Raw genomic sequence first — 25,732 nt, 5'->3', positions numbered from 1 at the left:
AGCAACTTCTCAGACAAAGGAATTCCGACGAGGGGCTGGACGACTCCTCCCACAAGGAGTGCTCACAGGCGAATGATGTCACCGACAGGCGTGGAAAAACTCACGCATGCGCACGAGGGTTCAAGCATGTCTGACGTAAAAACATATGAATGAATCCATTATAGTTTTTGAAAAAAATTAAAAGGACCTATACTTTAGGACAGCCCTCGTACATTATGTACCCATGGAGGGGATTGACAATGTATCTGTTAAATTAGGTCCACCATGGACATAACAGCCTGTCCAGATGTGCGAGCTGTGCTGGACAGTGACTGCACTACACCCCCACTACTGTTAAAGCTTTCGCCACCTTGACCACACCTCGACTATGGTGTCATGTGCACTACATTCGAGCTGGCTGTGCGAAGAGCCGGCTGTTGTGAGTGCACTGGCAACTGCTGTGGAGGTCTTTGTTTGCACCTCAACTTTTGTGGCGTGTGGGTGGAATGGCCATTCTTCCATCATTTGGGCCTGTAGTGTGAAGGCTGGCCTCCAGATGTGTGTGCACTGTGCTGGACAATGTGGGATATTAAGCCAGGATTCAACGTGGCCCGAACATCTCGTACGGTCACTCGACCACAGTTTGAGATGGTTCACTTGCCGTACAAAAGGCTGCAACTGCAGTCAGATAGTGGAACGACTGCATCTTGACCACCGTTGACTGGGTTTCCAATGCGAAGCACCAGGGACCATGTGGTGTGCATGTGCTGTGGCTGAGGCCAGTTCAAATTTGCACAGCCTGTTGTCAGAATCCTCCTCCGTGTGCCATTCGGCCTCATTCGTGCTATGCGTGAATGGCCTTAATGTTTGAAGATGGCAATTCAAAAAAGACCATTTTAAACATTGTAAGAGTTAGGAACACTTACTGTCATCTTAAAGTGGCAATTTGTAAGTACATTGTTGACAAAAAGAGGGTCTGCCCATAAAACGTGCTTTTATTAGCAATATTTTCCAAAAAAAGTTTCTTTGTATATAGGGGCTTAAGATAAAAAGTAACTTGAAAAATGATGGTCATCTTATATTTTCAGCACAAAGATAATTCATTCATTTTCTTTACTCGATTTAAGGTCACGGTGAGGATGGAGCCAATCCCAGCAGTCATAGGGCATGAGGCAGCACAACACTCTGGACAAGATGCCAGTCTATTACAGGCAATAACATAAATTGTTTTTTTGTGAAAAACTGAAAATCATTGGAGATAAATATGAATTTGGGGTACTTGTATATGTTTATTTTCTGCTGTGATTTTCCAAACACTGTCACTTAATTTCAGGACCCAGTCAGGTGGTTTACTCCCATGTTGCTGTGGTGTGACACTGCCAACAGCTAAACAAGTGAGGGAGGAAATGTGATGTACATCTGTCCTTTGCTGTGCACCCATGAGGGCTTCTCCGTTCTTCGTCTCGTCTGTCGCCAGCTCAAGGAAGCATTCAGCTACCTTGCTCACACTGAAAATTAATGAGCAGAGTAAAATATCAATTAAGCCAACAAACCCTTTCATGCATTTACTCAATAGTTTTTGATTTTATATTTGAGACTTCTACAACTGGGATTGGAGTTTTATACCAGGATCTTTCAAAAATTGGTGATTGGGGTAGGGGTGGGGGGGATGAGACTTGCTCACCCAAACATAATATTTTAAATGTGAAATGGATCTGTCCTATTTTGTTATCACACATCAATTTTAGACCACTTTTTACACTGTGTTTTGCATACTTGCAATTATTGTTAATCATTTTTGGTATCTGTTTAGCAAACAAACTTATTTTGGTTTCCTTCACTATAAAAAATTAGTTAAGCTAAAATACAAGAAATAAACACTATCTTTAAGGAGAAATAGTTTGTAAACTTCGTACCACTAAAATCATAGTACTTTGTATAATTTTACTTGACAATAAATCTTAAAACAAGTTGACTCGAGTGTTCCAAGTATTGGATTAAGCAGAAAATCATTTGAGATCAGACTTGCAACAACAAAGTAATAGTAAAATACACTGAATATTAAGTAAAAAGCTTAATTCCTGCACACAGAACATGTCTTTGTTTTTAAAATCAAAGCACAGGTGGGCGTTGAACCCATAAAAGAAGAAGCAGATATGGCTGCTTGTGCGATAAGTCAAGCTGTGTGACTCAATATAACGCATAAAGCTAAAATGTGATCAAAAAATGAGTTTCAGGCAGTCTAGTTTCGATGACTAGCTTTGAGGTCAGGCTTATCTACAGTCTTCAGATGGATGTTTTGCAGATGTGTCTTTTCTATCTCCTTATAAATACTCAAAGACAACGTTTCTTATCAAGGTGAGCTTTCGCGAGGAAACACATCAAAGTGACCTAAAATAGTTTCATTCTTTATCAGTTGTCACTTGTCCAGTTAAACATTTTATAATTAAAGAAACTGACTCACTTTAAAATCCCAAGCTTTTCCATAGATTCTTGGTTCTGTTCATTCAGGTGTGAGAACTGTCCCATATTCTTTGAAAGGTTGGATAAGAGAACTGTTTCAACATAACCTGGACAGAGGGCGTTGAACCGTACACCATAGCTGGATGCAACAGAGGCCTCCTAGTAAAAGAAACATTCACACAGAATTAGTCCCCAAGTGAAAAATTAAGGGCCCTGACAGGGTTTTTCTCTATTTGTCAATATATGTATTATCAAATATAATGTCTTCACTTGAGTGTACTCTCTGTAATATGTCTTTGATTCTGTTCTCCATTTTTCATATAACGTATATGCATGTGTGAAAGTTCATGTACCATTATTCCTTTAAATAATTACTTAGTGTCAAAAACAATCATATACGCTGAATGGTTCAAGTGATCATTAAGACTGTCAAACGAAAAAAGTGAGCAGATGATCTTTGACCATTCATTGTGCAGATTGTTTTGCCAGAATGTCAGACTGGTTGGCTAGGGTCATGTTTGGCTAATCGCAGATGTGTACTTTTGATTAATGGTTCAGCCTTGAAGAAGAGCACTGTAACTGGAACACGGTTCAAGGGCTGGACATTGTTATGGAACGCTTGGGAGACTGAGGGCTCAAAAGCCATAACAGGTTTCATATCAATGTGAGACCAGACTTTGTGTCTTTCCATTGTTTTGTGATATTGTCACTCCTATATGCTGTATGTAATGATATTCAATAAAAAGGAGAGGCAAATGGGCGGGACCTTTAGGACGGACTACAGTTCTTTCTGAAGGAGCTTCTCGTTTGTCCTCTCCTGTACAGGACAAAGAAATTCAGTGTCTCTTGCGTGATCATTTCTGTGTGTAAACAGTTGTTCTTTTCAGGTCCAACTCTGAACAACTCTGACAGGCCCCTTCACACATAACACGATTGAAGCCGACTAGCGCACGAAGGAGGAATTGCCCGTCATGAAAAATCGGTGCTGTCTCCAACGCTTCGTACACCTGTCACTAGAATTATTCACTCACACCAGTGGCTGAAAGACAGAGTGCCCTATGAGAGGCCATTCAATCCCTCTCACTGCAGGTGTCCGGCCAAGTTCCAGGTGACGCACACGAACATCTAACACCGCTCGCTGGACACTTAGTAAATCTGTGGCCATTCACGCTGTCAGCTCAAAAATAGTGAGCAGACGATCACTTTCGAGCTGGCTGTGGAATTTGTCTAAGTGCTCCCACGACTGTGGAGTTGCCAAACAACACACGGGGCCAGCCAGAGCACACAGCACAGCAACCCGACTTTCAGCTGATCAGCTGAGCCAGAGACTCACTGACAGCTGCAAATCATGACGGCTCAGTGCACACGACGTGTCACATTAAAAACACAGAGACCACAGCCAGCGCGCCACAGGACTACAAGCCAACAGTACGACAAATACGCCACTTTCAGTCACGTATCACCAAAGATATGCAGTAACAAATGCCATTTTATCAGTTATTACACCAAAAATGAAAGCTTTCCTCTTTGTCTACATCATGTGCATGCTTAGTGGCTCATTCAGCCATTATGAACACACACACAGCTGAGCATGCACACGCACGTGAGATCAGTAGCACTGGGAAGGAGAGGAGGAGCGCCGATGTGATTGCATGAGTGAGTGAGTGACAGCACTGATGCTGGCATGGACACATATGGCATGAGTTCAGTCCATGCGTTGGTTATACTGAGGTGTTCAGTACCGGCAGGGACTGGAGGAACACAGTGCTCCTTCCTAATCTGGTCCCGTGTTTGCCATCCAGACATTTGGACATCGGGCAGTCTTCAGTGCCTTTTATGACCGTCTGACGGCAGTCTGCGTCATCTACCTGTTGTTTACATACGCTTTGGATGCCATTGTGCAGGTGAGGCTTAGGCAGTCTGGCTACCTTCTGAAACTGCTGACCACGCCTCTTTCCCTCCCGACTGCATCCGATTATGGCAATATTTGCTATTTCGGCCTGGTTCCTGCACATTCTTGTATGTGGGACGGTGGCTTTACTGTTTACTTCTTGTACAGTTCGCTATATGACTTTTCCTTAGCCTTTGCCACTTCTCTTTTCTCTTTTTTCCCCTCAGTTGATCCATATAATGTCTGTACCTCAGTGCACCAGTGGTTTCTTTTTTATTCAGGACATTCCAAATTCATCACAAACATTCCCAAGGCTTTTCAGGCACATCCAATTGGATTAGTCCTCAGGTTATACCCAAAGCACATGGGAGAAATTTTATATTCTGTTCAGTCTGGGAATGCTTTTGAGAAAACTTTATTACCGCCATGGTCCGAGTGAAGCCGACCACTCCATGCTTGGTGGCTGTGTAGACAGGACAACATATTAGAGGACCAAGACCTGCAGAATGATACACATCATTTATACAAGTAAACATCACAGATTAAACAGCATTAATATTATACACAAAATCTCTGTCCATTGCTGTAGTTGTGCACCTCTTCAAGCTATAAGGGATTTCATTTTTTTCATAATTTCTTGGCATTCAGTTTGAGTAGAAATGTTTCAAGCTGGGCAGCATGGTGGCTTTGTGGTTAGCACTGCTTCCTTCATATCAAGAAGTTCCCATTTTTGCTTCAGACTTAGTCTTTTCTGAATGGAATTTGCATGTTTCCCCCATTTGTGTGGCTTCCCTTCGTGTGCTGAATTAGTTACTCCAAATTGATCATACGTGTGGGTGAAGGTGTGAATGAGTTTGTCTGTTTGGTAGGCTGGCGGCCTGTTGAAGGTGTAACCCACCTCTTGATCAGTTCTGCTGGGATAAGCTCCAACCTATCTGAGCAGAACTGTTTTGGTGATGTGTATATAACCTAACTTGATAAAAGGCTCCAACTGGCCTTCTTTCTGCATTATGCAGAGGAGGGAGAGAGGTGACTGTGGGGTTGGAGTGGCCAGGGAGGAAAACATTGTTTAGATACTCAGCTCGTGTGACATCCAATTTCAGAAAAATTATTGATCAAACTTTTAAATCTCATTCTGTGGTTGACACACAACATGCAGTGGACTGTACAGATACACTCAACAAAAATATAAACGCAACACTTTTGGTTTTGCTCCCATTTTGTATGAGATGAACTCAAAGATCTAAAACTTTTTCCACATACACAATATCACCATTTCCCTCAAATATTGTTCACAAACCAGTCTAAATCTGTGATAGTGAGCACTTCTCCTTTGCTGAGATAATCCATCCCACCTCACAGGTGTGCCATACCAAGATGCTGATTAGACACCATGATTAGTGCACAGGTGTGCCTTAGACTGCCCACAATAAAAGGCCACTCTGAAAGGTGCAGTTTTATCACACAGCACAATGCCACAGATGTTGCAAGATTTGAGGGAGCGTGCAATTGGCATGCTGACAGCAGGAATGTCAACCAGAGCTGTTGCTCGTGTATTGAATGTTCATTTCTCTACCATAAGCCGTCTCCAAAGGCGTTTCAGAGAATTTGGCAGTACATCCAACCAGCCTCACAACCGCAGACCACGTGTAATCACACCAGCCCAGGACCTCCACATCCAGCATGTTCTCCTCCAAGATCGTCTGAGACCAGCCACTCGGACAGCTGCTGAAACAATCGGTTTGCATAACCAAAGAATTTCTGCACAAACTGTCAGAAACCATCTCAGGGAAGCTCATCTGCATGCTCATCATCCTCATCGGGGTCTCGATCTGACTCCAGTTCGTCGTCGTAACCGACTTGAGTGGGCAAATGCTCACATTCGCTGGCGTTTGGCACTTTGGAGAGGTGTTCTCTTCATGGATGAATCCCGGTTCACACTGTTCAGGGCAGATGACAGACAGCGTGTGTGGCGTCGTGTGGGTGAGCGGTTTTCTGATGTCAATGTTGTGGATCGAGTGGCCCATGGTGGCGGTGGGGTTATGGTATGGGCAGGCGTCTGTTATGGATGAAGAACACAGGTGCATTTTATTGATGGCATTTTGAATGCACAGATATACCGTGACGAGATCCTGAGGCCCATTGTTGTGCCATCCAAGAACATCACCTCATGTTGCAGCAGGATAATGCACGGCCCCATGTTGCAAGGATCTGTACACAATTCTTGGAAGCTGAAAATGTCCCAGTTCTTGCATGGCCGGCATACTCACCGGACATGTCACCCATTGAGCATGTTTGGGATGCTCTGGACCGGCGTATACGACAGTGTGTACAAGTTCCTGCCAATATCCAGCAACTACGCACAGCCATTGATGAGGAGTGGACCAACATTCCACAGGCCACAATTGACAACCTGATCAACTGTATGCGAAGGAGATGTGTTGCACTGCATGAGGCAAATGGTGGTCACACCAGATACTGACTGGTATCCCCCCCCAGTAAAACCAAACTGCACCTTTCAGAGTGGCCTTTTATTGTGGACAGTCTAAGGCACACCTGTGCACTAATCATGGTGTCTAATCAGCATCTTGATATGGCACACCTGTGAGGTGGGATGGATTATCTCAGCAAAGGAGAAGTGCTCACTATCACAGATTTAGACTAGTTTGTGAACAATATTTGAGGGAAATGGTGATATTGTGTATGTGGAAAAAGTTTTAGATCTTTGAGTTCATCTCATACAAAATGGGAGCAAAACCAAAAGTGTTGCGGTTATATTTTTGTTGAGTGTATAATTAACCACACCAGATCACCACCTGTGGGTACAGTGTGTTCCCTGCCTTACATATGATAACAAGCCAAAATGTGCATATTGAAGCCATCCCGGCAGGACCCCTGTGTGGGTGGTAGATGATTGTCTGTTCTCCCTTCTGTGCATATAAAGCTGTTTTCCTGTCTCGCCAAGGTATATGTATTCCTGTCCGATCACACGCAGCCTAGTGTGAAGTACAGACAGAGATCTCTGTATCCCTGTGGATGATGAGCGACTCTATGCATGTAGTTAACAGTCTTGGCCCATTTCATTTTCCATCAGGTCCCTTGCGGGGTTAAACAGCAGGGCCAAGCATCCCTATAAAGTCTATGTTTGTTACTGAAAGTCAGTGAAATAAAGTGACTGTATTGTCGAAATGTGAGATTGTTGCTCTTTCATCCAGCGCAATTTAATTTAGGTTTTAATGTGTGAAATACCAAGGGGATGAAACTTTTGCAAGGCACTGTATGTTTTCGCCCCTGTGTGTGTATATATGTATGTGTGATCACATTAGGTCATATGCATATCACCTGCAATTTTTTGTATATTATTTTGAAATTTTTACAGAGGATTAATATAGTGATAGGCAAGAACTGATTCAATTTTCAAGGTCAAAGTTAGGAAAAATCTTGGAAAACTAGAAAAATCCCTATCCTTTAACACTGAATTTTCAAAAATTCATAACTCTGTCAAAAAAAAAGAGAAAAAGATGTCTTCTATATTTGAAAGCCTTATGTAGGATGATATCCTTTATTAACTGACAAAGGTTGGTCTGGATTACTGATTTTGTGCCCATTTAAACCCATTTAATGTTTGTTTTACATAATAGCTTACTCAAATGTGCCCAAATCACTGTCGTATTTGAAACTGAGGTGCAGGCTGGCACTCACTATAACCTGACTGTTGTGTGTTGGGGGGGTGTGGCTGGACATTTTGGTGTTCTTTTCTTTTCTTTGCTCTCCAGGTGGTATGAAAACTGATTTGTCTGTGGAGAAGGTGCTGGCTGAAGAATCCTTCACCCTCATCAACATTATGTGCAGCACCTGTGGATGGTGCTCACATGCAACCTTAAAGACTTTCAGCTGAAGCAGATAATTAGATGGCGTTCTGCATTTAAGCCATGTGTGATTCAAGCAGAATTGCCGGGAACTCGACCTTGTGATGTTCGTTTGTGAGACGCTGAGGACCGCGCCTGGGTTTGACACATCGTGCCTGTGAAGCAGGAAGGGTGAGGGACACATGCTGTCAGCACACATCAGAGGTGATTAATTGTTTGACTACTTGTTGATAGTAACTTGGTATTTTGTTACGCAGTATATTTTAATTGTGATGAGAATTGTGCAGCTCGCTTCTCACTGCTGTGGCGTGCGGACAACGGATCCTCCACCTGTTGTGAGAAGCTGCTCATTTACATAAAGCTTGAATGCAGACCTGAATGTGTTGCTGATAGTGTGTGCCTTTTGAAGGATATTGCTTGTAACTGCTGACTTACCTCACCTCTTCTATCCTTCGCAGAGAGTCGGTTTGTCGTGTCCACCTGGGGGGTGTTTGGCGGTAAAGTGAGTCCAGAAGTGCCGGGCTTCGATCCTTTTAGGCGCTGGAGAACGTGCCAGCCTTCACTCCACCAGACTGACGCATCTTTGGTTTATACACCTTGTTTTGCACCAGAGGTGAAAGTAATAAATTGTTTTGTTATTGGAACCGCTTTCTGGTTATTTTAGCACTGGGTTCCGTCAGACGCAGGTCTGCTCCTCAACCCGCGTCGACACATAACAGTAGTTTCCCGGCCATTCCATAATGGACCCAGCGGCAGAGGCGGTTCCTTTCGCCGAAAAAGTTCAAGAACACTTGGAGAAAATATGGGAGCAATTACAGCATCTCGCAAACCAAATTAAACAAACAGACGCCCGTGTTATGGAGCTTGCAGCGCAAGCCATTCCGCTTCCTGCTGCTCCAGCTGCGGCACCATCGATACCGGTGCAGATAACTCCGTCACCCAGAGATTCGGCGTCCCGAACCGATTATTTGTCATCCGGAGCCTTATGCGGGAGACGTTGAAGCCTGTGCTTCGTTTTTGATGCAATGTTCTCTGGTTTTTGCTCAGCGACCGGCTTCCTTCTCTTCTGATGGGAGCCGTGTTTCATATGTGACAAATTTGCTCCGAGGTGACGCCTTAGCTTGGGTCACAGCGTTGTGGAGTAACAACTCGCCATTGTTAGGATCCTGTAAGGATTTCTCCCGGGAGTTCTGACTGGTTTTTGACCATCCGGTGAAAACGAATACCGTTGCCCAATGGTTGCTGAATCTCAGGCAGGGGAGGCGGAGTGCGGCGGAGTATTCCGTGGACTTCCGGATTTTTTCTGCTCAGTCAGGTTGGAACGCCGCAGCTTTACGAGGAGTGTTTGTAGATGGGTTAAATGAGTCATTAAAAGACGAGCTGGCAGTCCGTGACGAGCCAAACGATTTAGATGAGCTAATATCGTTGGTGATTCGTCTAGATGATCGGATGAAGGAGCGTGGACGCGAGAGAGGGCGGCCATCAGAGCGGGTTTTTTCATCTCGGGGCTTTCCCCGACACAGATCTGGGCCGCCTCTTCTTCGCCCCACTGAGGCTCCTCCGACGGGACCTCTGGCTCCTCTTGCAGATGAGCCCATGCAGCTCGGACGAGCAGAGACCACTGTATTGCCCCGACATATAAGCGTCAAGAAAAATAATGGTGACGTATCTCCAGGTGTTCTGGGACAGGCGAAATAACACACACACACAAAAAAAACAAACTTGTAGGGTTTAATGTTTTGGTTTTTTTGAATAGGGGTTATAGTTTGTTTGGGGAGTCAGAGGCGTGTCTGGTGGAGTGAACGTTAGGCGGTTAGAAGCCTGTCTGGGCTCACTTAATCATTATTTTTTTATGTGTATTTAGGTATTTCTGTTTGGGGTTTGGGGGTCGTTTTGTTTTGTTGTTTTTTATTTCCCTACATCCCTAACCCCAACCTCACTTGCCCCAAGACCGTTCGTCTTGTGGGTTGTGGGGTGGTGCAGGATGGTCACGCTGAGCGTTCTCAGAAGACCTCTGCACCTAGGGGGGGGTTGTTAGGGGCGTTTTTCTTGGTTTGGTTAGGGCCCGGTTCCACTCCAGCCTCGGTGAGCCTTTGTACCGTTCGTCATTGGTGTTGCCGGGGTGTGGTGCAGCGGGAACATACCTCAGTCGGAGGGGTGGGCCGATCTGTTGCCGTTCGCCATTTCGGTAGTTCCACCCCTCCCGAGAGGCTGGGGTATGGTCGAGTTGGGGCACCGGACGTATTCCGGTTTTCCGCTGCGCCTTGGGGTTGGGGCTGGGTTCGTTTTTCCTGTTCCCTTCCCCGGCTTAATGTTTTGAGCCGTTCGCCAAAATTGAGCCGCTGAGGGGCTCTGGGAGGGACCTGGGGTCTTTCGGGGTGCCGGGGAAGGTAACAGGGTTTAACGGTTGTTTTATTTGCCCCCGGGGTTGTTTAAGGTAGTCCTCCGGGGGTTGGACTTTGATTTTGTTTTGTTTCCTTCCGGGTTCCCCTCCAGGGTTGATGGGACGGTCCCTCTGGGGGGAATTGGCTTGTGGGGCTGACTAGCCAGGTGTGGCCGGGTCTGGGGTTCCGGGGTTGTGGGGAGGGTGCCTCCTGGGGTTTGATGGTACGGTCCTCTGGGGGGTGCCGTTTGCTCCATGTATACCTGGGGACTTTTGTGGGATTCCGGTTCTGGCTATTCCTCCTGGAACCGGCGGTAAAGGCCTTCTGGGGGGGGTTGGGCTCTGCAGGTCATTCTGGGGGGGTTGTTTGTTATTTTTCTTGTATGCATTTATGTTTGTATTGTGTTTGTGGGGCTGTGTTGGGTTTTTGCGTTTGGGAGTTTTTCTTTTCTTCCCGGGGTTGGATGGGACGGTCCCCTGGGGAGGTTTTGGGTGGGTTTTATGTTTTTTCTTGTGTGTTGGTTTGTACTGGGGACTGTTTTGGGGTTTTTGTTGATGCCAGCCGGCCTTCCAGCTGCGGTGCCCCGTCCTGCTGTCTGTGGTGAACCTTGGGAGCGTTGTGCTGTCTGCTACCTGACAAGGACCCCGGAGGGAGGTGCTGTTCTCGGACCTGGTCTGTTCGGTCGCCGGGAGGCTTCCCGTTAAAGGGGGGGTACTGTTGTGTGTTGGGGGGGTGTGGCTGGACATTTTGGTGTTCTTTTCTTTTCTTTGCTCTCCAGGTGGTATGAAAACTGATTTGTCTGTGGAGAAGGTGCTGGCTGAAGAATCCTTCACCCTCATCAACATTATGTGCAGCACCTGTGGATGGTGCTCACATGCAACCTTAAAGACCTTCAGCTGAAGCAGATAATTAGATGGCGTTCTGCATTTAATCCATGTGTGATTCAAGCAGAATTGCCGGGAACTCGACCTTATGATGTTCGTTTGTGAGATGCTGAGGACCGCGCCTGGGTTTGACACATCGTGCCTGTGAAGCAGGAAGGGTGAGGGACACATGCTGTCAGCACACATCAGAGGTGATTAATTGTTTGACTACTTGTTGATAGTAACTTGGTATTTTGTTACGCAGTATATTTGAATTGTGATGAGAATTGTGCAGCTCGCTTCTCACTGCTGTGGCGTGCGGACAACTGATCCTCCACCTGTTGTGAGAAGCTGCTCATTTACATAAAGCTTGAATGCAGACCTGAATGTGTTGCTGATAGTGTGTGCCTTTTGAAGGATATTGCTTGTAACTGCTGACTTACCTCACCTCTTCTATCCTTCGCAGAGAGTCAGTTTGTCGTGTCCACCTGGGGGGTGTTTGGCGGTAAAGTGAGTCCAGAAGCGCCGGGCTTCGATCCTTTTAGGCGCTGGAGAGCGTGCCAGCCTTCACTCCACCAGACTGACGCATCTTTGGTTTATACACCTTGTTTTGCACCAGAGGTGAAAGTAATAAATTGTTTTGTTATTGGAACCGCTTTCTGGTTATTTTAGCGCTGGGTTCCGTCAGACGCAGGTCTGCTCCTCAGCCCGCGTCGACACATAACACTGACAAAGTCTGATCTGGATTGTGAATTTTGTGATTTGATTTAAAATTGACGAGCCTTTTTGAGTTCTATTTTGTATTATATTTTAGCTTATGAAAAGCCATTTCTAACAGGTCTTTGATGTTTAAATTTTTTTCCAAGGTAAAAACTAGTGTTGGCAGAGGTTTGCACTGTAGTTTTTTGTTGTTGTTGTTGTTTTTTTATGTATTTGGAAAAAAAAGAGGCAATAAATAAATAAAACCATGAGCAATAAATTGTCTGTGTTGTTTCTGTATCTTATTGCAACTAAACAATTAAAAACTCTGCAATTACACATTTTAAGTGCATCATGATTTGGTTATTGGCTAATTTAAAATGACTGTTAAAGAACTGGAAGAACGTACTAAGCATTGTGTTGCTTAAACATTATGATGAGATACATGGATAATGATTGTGCTTTTGAAGTTACCTGCCATGGATGCTGTGTTGACAATGACCCCTCCTTGACCACCAGTCAACTTGTTCATGTGATCCAAAGCCAGATAGGATCCCCTGATAACACCCGTCTATAACACAGATCATTTTACTGTCAAATTTACAACAGAAACCACATTTATTGTCATTACAAAATGTAGCTGTTGTCACTACTGTGTCATAAATACATTCATTCATTCATCTTCTACCGCTTAATCCAATTATGGGTCGCGGGGGGCTGGAGCCTATCCCAGCAGTCATAGGGCGTGAGGCGGGGTACACCCAGGACAGAAACGCCAGTCTGTCGCAGGGCCACAAACAGACAAACAAACACAGACCCACCCCCCACCACACACACACACACACTACGGACAATTTACAGTAAATGGTAAAATGGTAAATGGACTGCATTTATATAGCGCTTTTCCATCTGCATCAGATGCTCAAAGCGCTTTACAAATAATGCCTGAGATTCACCCCGGGAGCAATAGGGGATTAAAGACCTTGCCCAAGGGCCCTTAGTGATTTTCCATTCAGGCTGGGATTTGAACCGAGGATCTTCTGGTGTCAAGCCAAACGCCTTAACCACTAGACCATCACCTTCCCCAGTAGAATAGAACAGAATAAACTTTGTCTGTCCCACAAAGGTCACAGCAATTCTTCTTCAACAGCTGGCTAATGAAACACATAAAATACTCACACAAAACTTCACTGAGAAAAAAATACTGATTGATTGGCAACACAATTGACAGAATAAGCGTCTATCTGGTCTTATTAAGAGCTACGACAGCAGAGGGGATGAAAGAAAATCCCGCATATAATGGATTCAGGTGGACCAGCAAATTTCGCCAGTTATATTCAAAATTCATTATATGCATAAAACAGACAAAATTAGTAATACGTATAAAATGGAAAAAAAAACTGTCATATGTCCGTAACAGATTGTTCATGCCTCCTGGCTGTAACTAATCCACATGGAATTTCCAGCACTGATTAGGCTTAAGTATTTCCTTGATTAAAAGTCTGACCCTGAATCGGTGTCATGATCTGGACTTTTTGCTTTGTGTTTCTATTTTGCCATGTTTAGTTTAGGTTCTAGTTTTGTTCTGCTTAGTTTAGGTTTTGATGTTTTGTCTGTGTGTGAGTTCTCTTGCTGGGTTTTTCCTGCTTGGGCTTTGTCTGTCCCTATCTGGCTTGTCCATCTCTCTTGGTGCTTGGTGGTGGGTGTCAGACTCTGTCTGCCCCACCCTGTTCTAGATCTTTCCACACACCTGTTTCTAATCTGCAGCTCATCACCTGGGTGTATTTAAGATCCACTGGTTGCACTAGTTTCCCGCCAGACTGTTGCGCCTTGTGCCTTCGCTTCCAGCTCTGCGTTCTGTGTTTCCAAGTCCTGGTACCACGTTGTGTTTTGACCACCTGCCTGTTTGTACCGACCACGCCTTAGGCCTAATGTTTTGGATCTGTTCGCTCATCTATGACTGCCTTGCTGTGTACCGGACCCCAAATAAATGTTTTACTAACCACAGCTACTGTGTTGAGTCCTGCAACTGTGTCCAGAAATTTCTGTCCGTCAAACCTGATAATCAGGACCTGCCTCATTTAATGACCGGGTCAAACTTTGTCTGAAAAAAGAAAAGTCTGCCTTAACTAAGTGCTGGACATTATGTCCATTAAAAAGATTAAATTTGGTCAAGTCTGCTGTGGAGTGGTACCTTAAAATCCTAAAGCCTGATTTATGCTTCTGCAACTCTGTGGCCAGGCAATGACGTCGATGTGAGCGTGACCCTTTTTAAAGTTCTCAGTCGCATCTTTATGCCATTTACCACAGGAATAACAGCTTTTTCTGGATTAATTTGTTCCTCACCGGGCTCCACTTCTTTATACAATCATCAACCTTCAAACCAATGATACGGTACATACAATTTTCTCCATGAACTGCAGGTCATTTGAGCGTCTTTTTCCAACTTTGTGTTGTGAAGTTGGTCATATTTGCGGACTTTTCTGCCAAATGTACAACGCCAATTCCAATGAAGTTAGGACATTGTGTAAAATGCTAATAAAAACAGAATACAATGATTTGCAAATCCCCTTCAACCTATATTCAATTGAATACACCACAAAGACAAGATATTTAATGTTCAAACTGATAAACTTGATTGTTTTTGTGCAAATATTTGCTCATTTTGAAATGGACGCCTGCACCACATTTCAAAAAGGTTGGGATGGGGCAACAAAAGACTGGGAAAGTTAATGAATGCTTCAATTGGTTCAAGGTTCAAAGCAAAGCCACGCTGCAGAAAAGTTGATTACAGACCTGCTACGGGTCTGTAATCAATGTAGAGAAATTATCATTTTCCGGACAAACACCCACCAAAACAACAGCCACTCTGAAGGACCGATAAGGGAATCGTTAAGCAAAAAGCTTATTGATGTCTGTGGATCGAATCATTTCTTAACGATACCCGAAAGGAACCGGTTCTCAATACCCATCCCTATGCAGGTGCTCCACTGGCTTGAGAAGGCCAAGGGGACAACCACTTGTCACATGTCTGCTGCAGATAGATTATTTTAGAGATGTTGAGATGGACTGGATGTCTGGGTTAGCGGGAGCTGGACCCTATCCTAATAGTTATAGGGCGAGAAATGGCGTACACCCTGGACAGTCCGCAAGTCTATTGCAGGGCCGACACAACACATTCACACCTACAGTCAATTCAGAGTTACCATGGTACGGTCCTATCAAGCTTTAAAAGCCAAGAGAAATTTAAGAAACATTGTTACATGAGTCTCATTTTTCCATTATACGAGGTCTGTTAGAAAAGTATTGGACCTTTTTATTTTTTTAAAAAACCTGATGGATTTGAATCACGTGTGCTTGCATGAGCAAACCTTGACCCTTCATGCGCATGCATGAACTTTTTCACACCTGTCAATTACATAATTTTCTGGTAAGCAGCCTTTGTGTGGGACGTGTGCAGCGTGCTCGGCGGATTTTCATTTCAAGGAAAAAGACAGAACGACTGGAGCAGCATCGCATCAAATTTTGCCAGAAACTGGGCGACAGCCAGGTGGAAACCATTCAGATTATTCAGACGGCTTTTGGTGACTTTTCAGTCGTGTGACTATCTGAGAAATTGTGGAAGAGGTGGGCATGTCACAACATGTCCTGTGAGACTTCAACACGGAAGCGCTTTTGCGCCACCGTCAGCAGCAGCATGAATTTCACCACCAATCTTTTCATGGTCAAATCTTCTATAACAGTGGAATGTTCCGAAAAAGTGCTGATGTCCACCAATCAATCAATTTCTGATAGTCACACGATGGTCCCGCATCACCACAGCGTTCACTTTGGAAATGATCTGCTCATTTCAGCATGTTGATGGCCGCCCGGAGCGTGGCTCACTCTCCACCGTTGTGCAGCTGTCTTTAAACCGGTTGTACCGCTCCTTTATCTGTGTGATGCCCAAAGCATCGTCACCGAAAGCCGTCTGAATAATCCGAATGGTTTCCACCTGGCTGTCGCCCAGGTGGAGAATGTGCGGAGAATAAATGAACACATGGTTTTTGTGTGTATACACTGTCTATAAATGAAGTCCCAGTTTTCCAAATGTTAAGAACCACACAAGGGGGGGGGGGGGGGGGGTCTGATGATGGGAGGAAACTCACACAGACAACATGCAAACTACACACAGAATGGAAATGGGCAGTGGTGGGCTTGAAGCCAGAACCATCTCACTGGGAAGCAAGAGCGCTGATCACAGTTCCACCATACTGCCTGAAACACTAATGTGTAAATGCTACATGAAGAGTGGTGCAGAGACTTGATACACATTCACAGGTGTTATAAGTCTTACAAGATTGATGGCGATGGTTTTCTCCCACTGGGCCTCATTTACGATTCCGGCGTTGTTACACATGATGCTGATTTGTCCAAAGATTTCAACGACTTCCTGAAATGCATCTTAAGAACAGAAAGTAACATTTTTGTTAATTTTTCACTTCAAGGGTAAACTCTACCTCTCAGCTGACTTTCAACAGGGTGGCATTCACAGACTGACACGCTTTAATAAGTTTCATAAAGCTTTTATGTACTTGACCCTTAAAGCTGTACAGCCTTTGGGTTGTTTAAGATTTAACTCATAAAAATAATTTTTTTTGGCACCCCCATACCACCCACTCTTCCAGGCGAGTGGAGATGTTGCAAGTAATGTTTGTTTTCATTTGGAAAACAGGTATCATTCAAACGGAATGGACAAAAGGACTCCTATGTCTAATGACTGCGTTGCCTAGGTGTAGGTTAGGGTTGTGGAGTCTATAAATTTCGGTGCTTTTTTTGTCCACATTGAAAGGTACACTAACCTTGCCTTTGTGGGCATTGCTGTGATCTTGCTGTGCTCTGATTACAGCACGTAAGAAGTTGAGTGAGGATTTTCCATGTCTGGAAAGCAGTGAAGTGTTTGGTGATGCCAGTACCCTTGTATGAGAATGAAGGTCCAAGTCTTTCAAGTCTACATCATTCCAATTAAAAGATTTGGACACTTATCAGTAACCTAAGGAAAAGGCTGGGTAACTTTACTTTACTTCGGGTGGTTTGTGGGGGGCGTGTCTGAGGCTGTGATGATGGATGAAGCATCTCTCACCCTCCACTGTCATCATGCCAACCCCATGCACCTGATGAGCAGTTCATGTGCAGATCTAGAGGACTACCAGCTGAAGAGGATGCACCTGATGAGCAGTTCACGTGTAGAGTTGAAGGACTACCAGCTGAAGTGGATATCCTGATCAGCAGTTCACGTGCAGTTCCAAAGGACTTCCAGCTGAAGTAGATATCCTAATGATGTACTACAGTTAAGCCATGACTGCTCTGTGTAAGGTGCTGGGGACTCAACCTTGTTGCTGCTGTGTGACGATCGTTTGTCTAACATTGTGACGCTGAGGATCGCTCCAGGTTTGACACACCGTGCCTGTTAAGTAGATGGGTGAGGGACATGCTCCATCAGCACACTTCAGAGGTAACTAAAGCTGTGAATGACTTTGAGTAATTAACAATAGTTATTTGGCGTTTTGTACGCAGCTATATTTGAGCTACTCTGATAATTGTGTAAATTCACTCTTCACAGCCGTGGCGTGCGGATTGATGGTCCTCCACGGGCTGTGAGAGCTGTTTCTGTAATTTGAGTCTGAATTAGAACCTGAATGTGTTTGCTGATGGTATGAACCCTAAACAGTATTTGTGTGAACAGTGTTGACTTATCAATCAATCAATTTCAATCAATTTTTTTTATACTCAACAAAAATATAAACGCAACACTTTTGGTTTTGCTCCCATTTTGTATGAGATGAACTCAAAGATCTAAAACTTTTTCCACATACACAATATCACCATTTCCCTCAAATATTGTTCACAAACCAGTCTAAATCTGTGATAGTGAGCACTTCTCCTTTGCTGAGATAATCCATCCCACCTCACAGGTGTGCCATATCAAGATGCTGATTAGACACCATGATTAGTGCACAGGTGTGCCTTAGACTGTCCACAATAAAAGGCCACTCTGAAAGGTGCAGTTTTGTTTTATTGGGGGGGATACCAGTCAGTATCTGGTGTGACCACCATTTGCCTCATGCAGTGCAACACATCTCCTTTGCATCATCCGTGAAGAGAACACCTCTCCAACGTGCCAAACGCCAGCGAATGTGAGCATTTGCCCACTCAAGTCGGTTACGACGACGAACTGGAGTCAGGTCGAGACCCCGATGAGGACGACGAGCATGCAGATGAGCTTGCCTGAGATCGTTTCTGACAGTTTGTGCAGAAATTCTTTGGTTATGCAAACCGATTGTTCCAGCAGCTGTCCGAGTGGCTGGTCTCAGACGATCTTGGAGGTGAACATGCTGGATGTGGAGGTCCTGGGCTGGTGTGGTTACACATGGTCTGTGGTTGTGAGGCTGGTTGGATGTACTGCCAAATTCTCTGAAACGCCTTTGGAGACGGCTTATGGTAGAGACATGAACATTCAATACACGAGCAACAGCTCTGGTTGACATTCCTGCTGTCAGCATGCCAATTGCACGCTCCCTCAAATCTTGCGACATCTGTGGCATTGTGCTGTGTGATAAAACTGCACCTTTCAGAGTAGCCTTTTATTGTGGGCAGTCTAAGGCACACCTGTGCACTAATCATGTTGTCTAATCAGCATCTTGGTATGGCACACCTGTGAGGTGGGATGGATTATCTCAGCAAAGGAGAAGTGCTCACTATCACAGATTTAGACTGGATTGTGAACAATATTTGAGAGAAATGGTGATATTGTGTATGTGGAAAAAGTTTTAGATCTTTGAGTCCATCTCATACAAAATGGGAGCAAAACCAAAAGTGTTGCGTTTATATTTTTGTTGAGTATATATAGCGCCAAATCACAACAAACAGTTGCCCCAAGGCGCTTTATATTGTAAGGCAAGGCCATACAATAATTATGTAAAACCCCAACGGTCAAAACGACCCCCTGTGAGCAAGCACTTGGCTACAGTGGGAAGGAAAAACTCCCTTTTAACAGGAAGAAACCTCCAGCAGAACCAGGCTCAGGGAGGGGCAGTCTTCTGCTGGGACTGGTTGGGGCTGAGGGAGAGAACCAGGAAAAAGACATGCTGTGGAGGGGAGCAGAGATCGATCACTAATGATTAAATGCAGAGTGGTGTATAAAGAGCAAAAAGAGAAAGAAACAGTGCATCATGGGAACCCCCCAGCAGTCTACGTCTATAGCAGCATAACTAAGGGATGGTTCAGGGTCACCTGATCCAGCCCTAACTATAAGCTTTAGCAAAAAGGAAAGTTTTAAGCCTAATCTTAAAAGTAGAGAGGGTGTCTGTCTCCCTGATCTGAATTGGGAGCTGGTTCCACAGGAGAGGAGCCTGAAAGCTGAAGGCTCTGCCTCCCATTCTACTCTTACAAACCCTAGGAACTACAAGTAAGCCTGCAGTCTGAGAGCGAAGCGCTCTATTGGGGTGATATGGTACTACGAGGTCCCTAAGATAAGATGGGACCTGATTATTCAAAACCTTATAAGTAAGAAGAAGAATTTTAAATTCTATTCTAGAATTAACAGGAAGCCAATGAAGAGAGGCCAATATGGGTGAGATATGCTCTCTCCTTCTAGTCCCCGTCAGTACTCTAGCTGCAGCATTTTGAATTAACTGAAGGCTTTTTAGGGAACTTTTAGGACAACCTGATAATAATGAATTACAATAGTCCAGCCTAGAGGAAATAAATGCATGAATTAGTTTTTCAGCATCACTCTGAGACAAGACCTTTCTGATTTTAGAGATATTGCGTAAATGCAAAAAAGCAGTCCTACATATTTGTTTAATATGCGCTTTGAATGACATATCCTGATCAAAAATGACTCCAAGATTTCTCACAGTATTACTAGAGGTCAGGGTAATGCCATCCAGAGTAAGGATATGGTTAGACACCATGTTTCTAAGATTTGTGGGGCCAAGTACAATAACTTCAGTTTTATCTGAGTTTAAAAGCAGGAAATTAGAGGTCATCCATGTCTTTATGTCTGTAAGACAATCCTGCAGTTTAGCTAATTGGTGTGTGTCCTCTGGCTTCATGGATAGATAAAGCTGGGTATCATCTGCGTAACAATGAAAATTTAAGCAATACCGTCTAATAATACTGCCTAAGGGAAGCATGTATAAAGTGAATAAAATTGGTCCTAGCACAGAACCTTGTGGAACTCCATAATTAACTTTAGTCTGTGAAGAAGATTCCCCATTTACATGAACAAATTGTAATCTATTAGACAAATATGATTCAAACCACCGCAGCGCAGTGCCTTTAATACCTATGGCATGCTCTAATCTCTGTAATAAAATTTTATGGTCAACAGTATCAAAAGCAGCACTGAGGTCTAACAGAACAAGCACAGAGATGAGTCCACTGTCCGAAATGATCAGACTGAAGGGAGTTTTCAGGGAATACTATTAAGTCTTCTATTTCCATACCATAAGTCAGAACAAGATCTAAGATATGATTAAAGTGGTGGGTGGACTCATTTACTTTTTGAGCAAAGCCAATAGAGTCTAATAATAGATTAAATGCAGTTTTGAGGCTGTCATTCTCAGCATCTGTGTGGATGTTAAAATCGCCCACTATAATTATCTTATCTGAGCTAAGCACTAAGTCAGACAAAAGGTCTGAAAATTCACAGAGAAACTCACAGTAACGACCAGGTGGACGATAGATAATAACAAATAAAACTGGTTTTTGGGACTTCCAATTTGGATGGACAAGACTAAGAGACAAGCTTTCAAATGAATTAAAGCTCTGTCTGGGTTTTTGATTAATTAATAAGCTGGAATGGAAGATTGCTGCTAATCCTCTGCCATGGCCCGTGCTACGAGCATTCTGACAGTTAGTGTGACTCGGGGGTGTTGACTCATTTAAACTAACATATTCATCCTGCTGTAACCAGGTTTCTGTTAGGCAGAATAAATCAATATGTTGATAAATTATTATATCATTTACCAACAGGGACTTAGAAGAGAGAGACCTAATGTTTAACAGACCACATTTTGTTGTGTGTTGGGGGGTGTGGCTGGATGTTTTGGTGTTCTTTTCTTTTCTTTGCTCCTCAGGTGGCATGGAAACTGATTTGTCTGTGGAGAAGGTGCTGGCTGAAGAATCCTCACCCTCATCAACATCATGTGAAGCACCTGTGACTGGTGCTCACATGCAACCTTAAAGACTTTCAGCTGAAGCAGATAATTGGATGGCGTTCTGCATTTAAGTCATGTGTGATTCAAGCAGAACTGCTGGGAACTTGACCTTGTGATGTCCGTTTGTGAGACGCTGAGGACCGCGCCTGGGTTTGACACATCGAGCCCGTGAAGCAAGGAAGGGTGAGGACACATGCTGTCAGCACACATTAAAGGTAATTAAGTATTTGACTAATTGTTGATAGTAACTTGGTGTTTTGTTACATAGTATACTTGAATTGTGATGAGAATTGTGCAGTTTGCTTCTCACTGCTGTGGCGTGCAGGATAAGTGATCCTCCACTTGTTGTGAGAAGCTGCTCATTTGCATAAAGATAAAAAGTACAAACCTGAATGTGTTGCTGATAGCGTGTGTCTTTTGAAAGATATTGTTGTAACTGCTGACTTACCTCACATCTTCTTTGCTTCACAGAGAGTCAGTTTGTCGTGTCCACCTGGGGGTGTTTGTCTGGTGGTAGTGGGTCCAGGAGCGCCAGACTTCTCTCATTGCGGGCGCTGGAGAGCGTGCCAGCAGTCACTCCTCCAGAAGGACGTTGGTTTTGGTTTTGTACATTTTATTTAGGCACAGGTGAAAAATAAATTGTTTTTGTTGTTGGAACCGCTTTCTGGTTATTTTTAGCGCTGGGTTCTGTCTGACGCAGGTTCGCTCCTCAATCCGCGTCGACACATAACACATTTAACTGTTTTAGTCTGTGGTGCAGTTAAAGGTGCTATATTATTTTTTCTTTTTGAATTTTTATGCTTAAATAGATTTTTGCTGGTTATTGGTAGTCTGGGAGCAGGCACCGTCTCTACGGGGATGGGGTAATGAGGGGATGGCAGGGGGAGAGAAGCTGCAGAGAGGTGTGTAAGACTACAACTCTGCTTCCTGGTCCCAACCCTGGATAGTCACGGTTTGGAGGATTTAAGAAAATTGGCCAGATTTCTAGAAATGAGAGCTGCTCCATCCAAAGTGGGATGGATGCCGTCTCTCCTAACAAGACCAGGTTTTCCCCAGAAGCTTTGCCAATTATCTATGAAGCCCACCTCATTTTTTGGACACCACTCAGACAGCCAGCAATTCAAGGAGAACATGCGGCTAAACATGTCACTCCCGGTCCGATTGGGGAGGGGCCCAGAGAAAACTACAGAGTCCGACATTGTTTTTGCAAAGTTACACACCGATTTAATGTTAATTTTAGTGACCTCCGATTGGCGTAACCGGGTGTCATTACTGCCGACGTGAATTACAATCTTACCAAATTTATGCTTAGCCTTAGCCAGCAGTTTCAAATTTCCTTCAATGTCGCCTGCTCTGGCCCCCGGAAGACAATTGACTATGGTTGCTGGTGTCGCTAACTTCACATTTCTCAAAACAGAGTCGCCAATAACCAGAGTTTGATCCTCGGCGGGTGTGTCGTCGAGTGGGGAAAAATGGTTAGAGATGTGAACGGGTTGGCGGTGTACACGGGGCTTCTGTTTAGGGCTACGCTTCCTCCTCACAGTCACCCAGTCAGCCTGCTTTCCCGGCTGCTCGGGATCTGCCAGGGGGGAACTAACGGCGGCTAAGCTACCTTGGTCCGCACAGACTACAGGGGCCTGGCTAGCTGTAGAATTTTCCACGGTGCGGAGCCGAGTCTCCAATTCGCCCAGCCTGGCCTCCAAAGCTACGAATAAGCTACACTTATTACAAGTACCGTTACTGCTAAAGGAGGCCGAGGAATAACTAAACATTTCACACCCAGAGCAGAAAAGTGCGGGAGAGACAGGAGAAGCCGCCATGCTAAATCGGCTAAGAGCTAGTAGCTACGCTAAGCTAGCGGATTCCTAAAAACACGCAAAGTGAATAATGTGTAAATAATTTAGAGGTGATTCAGCAGAAGGAGTGCTTTAGTTAAGGCACGTAAAGATTACACTGGGAAACAAATCGTAATCTAGATAACTAGATCAATCTAACTGCGCAGATTAAACAGTGATACAATACCGCAGTGAGAGCCAACCACCAGTAGAGGCAAGCAAGCCTCTCATCCTTAACAGGCACTGTCCGATTCATTAACCACCTGGGGGGTGCCGGCGGGAATTTCTGGGTCCAGAACTGTCGGGCTCCAATCCCTTGGGCGCTAGGAAGAGCGCGTCGTCCTCCACCCCGCCAGGCTGTTAATTCACTTTTTGTTTATATTTGCACTTAAATAAATCTGTTATGTTCTTTGGAACCGCTCTCTGTTTCTTTAGCGCTGGGTCCTTGTCAGACGCTGGTTCGCTCCTCTAACCTGCGTCCCAACATAACAGAAGTCCCCAGCCAAACCAGCATGGACCCAGCGGCAGAGGAGCTGGTTTAGTCCGGGAAAGCGGCAGCGAATGTTGGAACCAATCCGGGATCCGTTGCGGGTGCTCTCCGCCCAGGTTGTGTGCGTGGGCGCGCACATGGTGGAGCCACGGCGTCGTTTTGCAGCACGGGTCACTTTGCGTCCCGCTATTGAAGCTGTAGCCCCGTCTCCTCCGGTGGTAATTGGTTCCAACATCTGTTGTGTCAGCTCCGGACCACTTTAGTAAGGTGTCACGTTTGCTGCACTCAGCTGCTCACAGAAAAGCAGTATGTTGATTTTTCTCTGTGACCACAGGACTTTTTATTTGTTGCACTTTGGCATATTTCCTGCTCTCTGACCTTGACGGAGCAAAACACTTATCGGTTAGTTAGTGGGGTTTTATTAAGGGCTTTTCACAAAATGTATTTGTGATTATTATAGTACATTTTAACATTCCTGGTGGAGTGGACAGACCGGCTGATTGGAGCTCTTCTGGACCCAGGTAATGGTATTTTTTACTTATTTGTAGTTTTTTATTTTTTGTTAGTGGGTTGGGTCGTTTTTTCTTTGTTGTTTTTTTATTTCCCTGTCCCCTAGCCCTGACCTCACACACTTCTGTACCGTTCGTCTTTAGTGTGTGGGGTGGTGCAGGTTGGTTACACTGGGCGTCTCCTAGGAAACCTCTGCACCTGGGGGGGGGGGGGGGGGGTTTCAGGGCCGTTATTTCTATTTAGTTGATTCCCGGTTCCACTCCAGCCTCAGCGAGCCTTTGACCGTTAGTCATCGGCGTCGCTGGTGTGTAGTGCAGTGGGAATGTGCTTCGGTCGGAGCGGTGGCGCCGATTCGTGCCGTTTGCCTTTTCCGCTGTCCACCCCTCCCGGTAGGCTGAAGCACAGTCTGAGTTATGACACTGGACGTACTTCCGGTTTTCCTCTGCGCTTGGGGTGGGACTGGGTTAGTTTTTTCCTGTTTTCAGGAAACACAGTAGTCCTGTGCCATTCGCCACGATGTATCTGTTGATTGGCTCTGAGGGTGTTCCGGGGTCTTTCGGGGTGCTGGGGGGGGCAACGGGATTTCCCATTTGTTTTGTTTGCCCCCGGGGTTATTATTGGTGTCCGCTGGGGGTGTGGGGTGTTTCTGTTATTTGTGTTTCCTCCCGGGTTCCACCTCCAGGGTTGATGGGACGGTCCTCTGGGGGGGAAAGGACTGTGGGGCCGACTAGCCGGATGTGGCCGGGCCTGGGGTTTCTGGGTCATGGGGGTGTCTCCTGGGGTTTGATGGAACGGTCCTCTGGGGGGCGCTGTAGCTCCCGTGTATACCTGGGGATCTCAGGTGTACCCGGTCTCGGTTATTACTCCTAGAGCTGGCGGCAATGTCCTCTAGGGGGTGTTGTGCTCCACTTGTCATCTGGGGGGGTGTTTGTTATTTTCTTTGTGCATGTTGTGTTATATTGTGTTATATGGGGCTCTGTTGGGTTTTTTTGGGTTTGGGATTTGCTCCCTGGGGTTTGATGGGACGGTCCCCTGGGGAGGGTTTTGGGGTGGTCATGTGTTTTTATTTTGTGTTATTCCCCAGCTTGCTTCCCTGGGGTTGTAGTTGTGCTGTACTCTGGGGGGGTATGTTGGGGTTTTACTGTGTGCTTTATGTTTTATGTTGTACTGTGTTATGGGACTTTTTTGGGGTGTTTGGGATTGTTTTTGTTTTCTTGCCAGCTGGCCTCCCTGCCACATTGTCTTGCCCTCGCTGCCATATCCTGTTCCTGCTGTGGACCCTGGGGTTTCGCACCGCCTGTTCTGCCGTGGACCCCGGGGGGGGGGAGCTGTTTTCTGGCCAGGCCTGTGTGGTCGCCGGGAGGCTTCCTGTTGAGGGGGGGGTACTGTTGTGTGTTGGGGGGGGGTTGGCTGGCCAAGATACTGTTTGTGTTTTGTGTATACTTCGGGTGGTTTGTGCGGGGCGTGTCTGAGGCTGTGATGATGGATGAAGCATCTCTCACCCTCCACTGTCATCATGCCAACCCCATGCACCTGATGAGCAGTT

At 45.1% G+C, this 25,732-nt stretch overlaps 1 pseudogene; it reads right to left on the bottom strand.

Moving 5' to 3' along the window:
* Positions 1–1,252: 1,252 nt before the first annotated feature.
* Positions 1,253–25,732, bottom strand: part of LOC117517018 — an 80,856-nt pseudogene continuing 56,376 nt past the window's right edge.

The sequence above is a fragment of the Thalassophryne amazonica genome, chromosome 9 (assembly GCF_902500255.1).
Source record: "Thalassophryne amazonica chromosome 9, fThaAma1.1, whole genome shotgun sequence".
Lineage (NCBI taxonomy): Eukaryota > Metazoa > Chordata > Actinopteri > Batrachoidiformes > Batrachoididae > Thalassophryne > Thalassophryne amazonica.
This window is presented reverse-complemented; position numbering and strand designations above follow the sequence as displayed.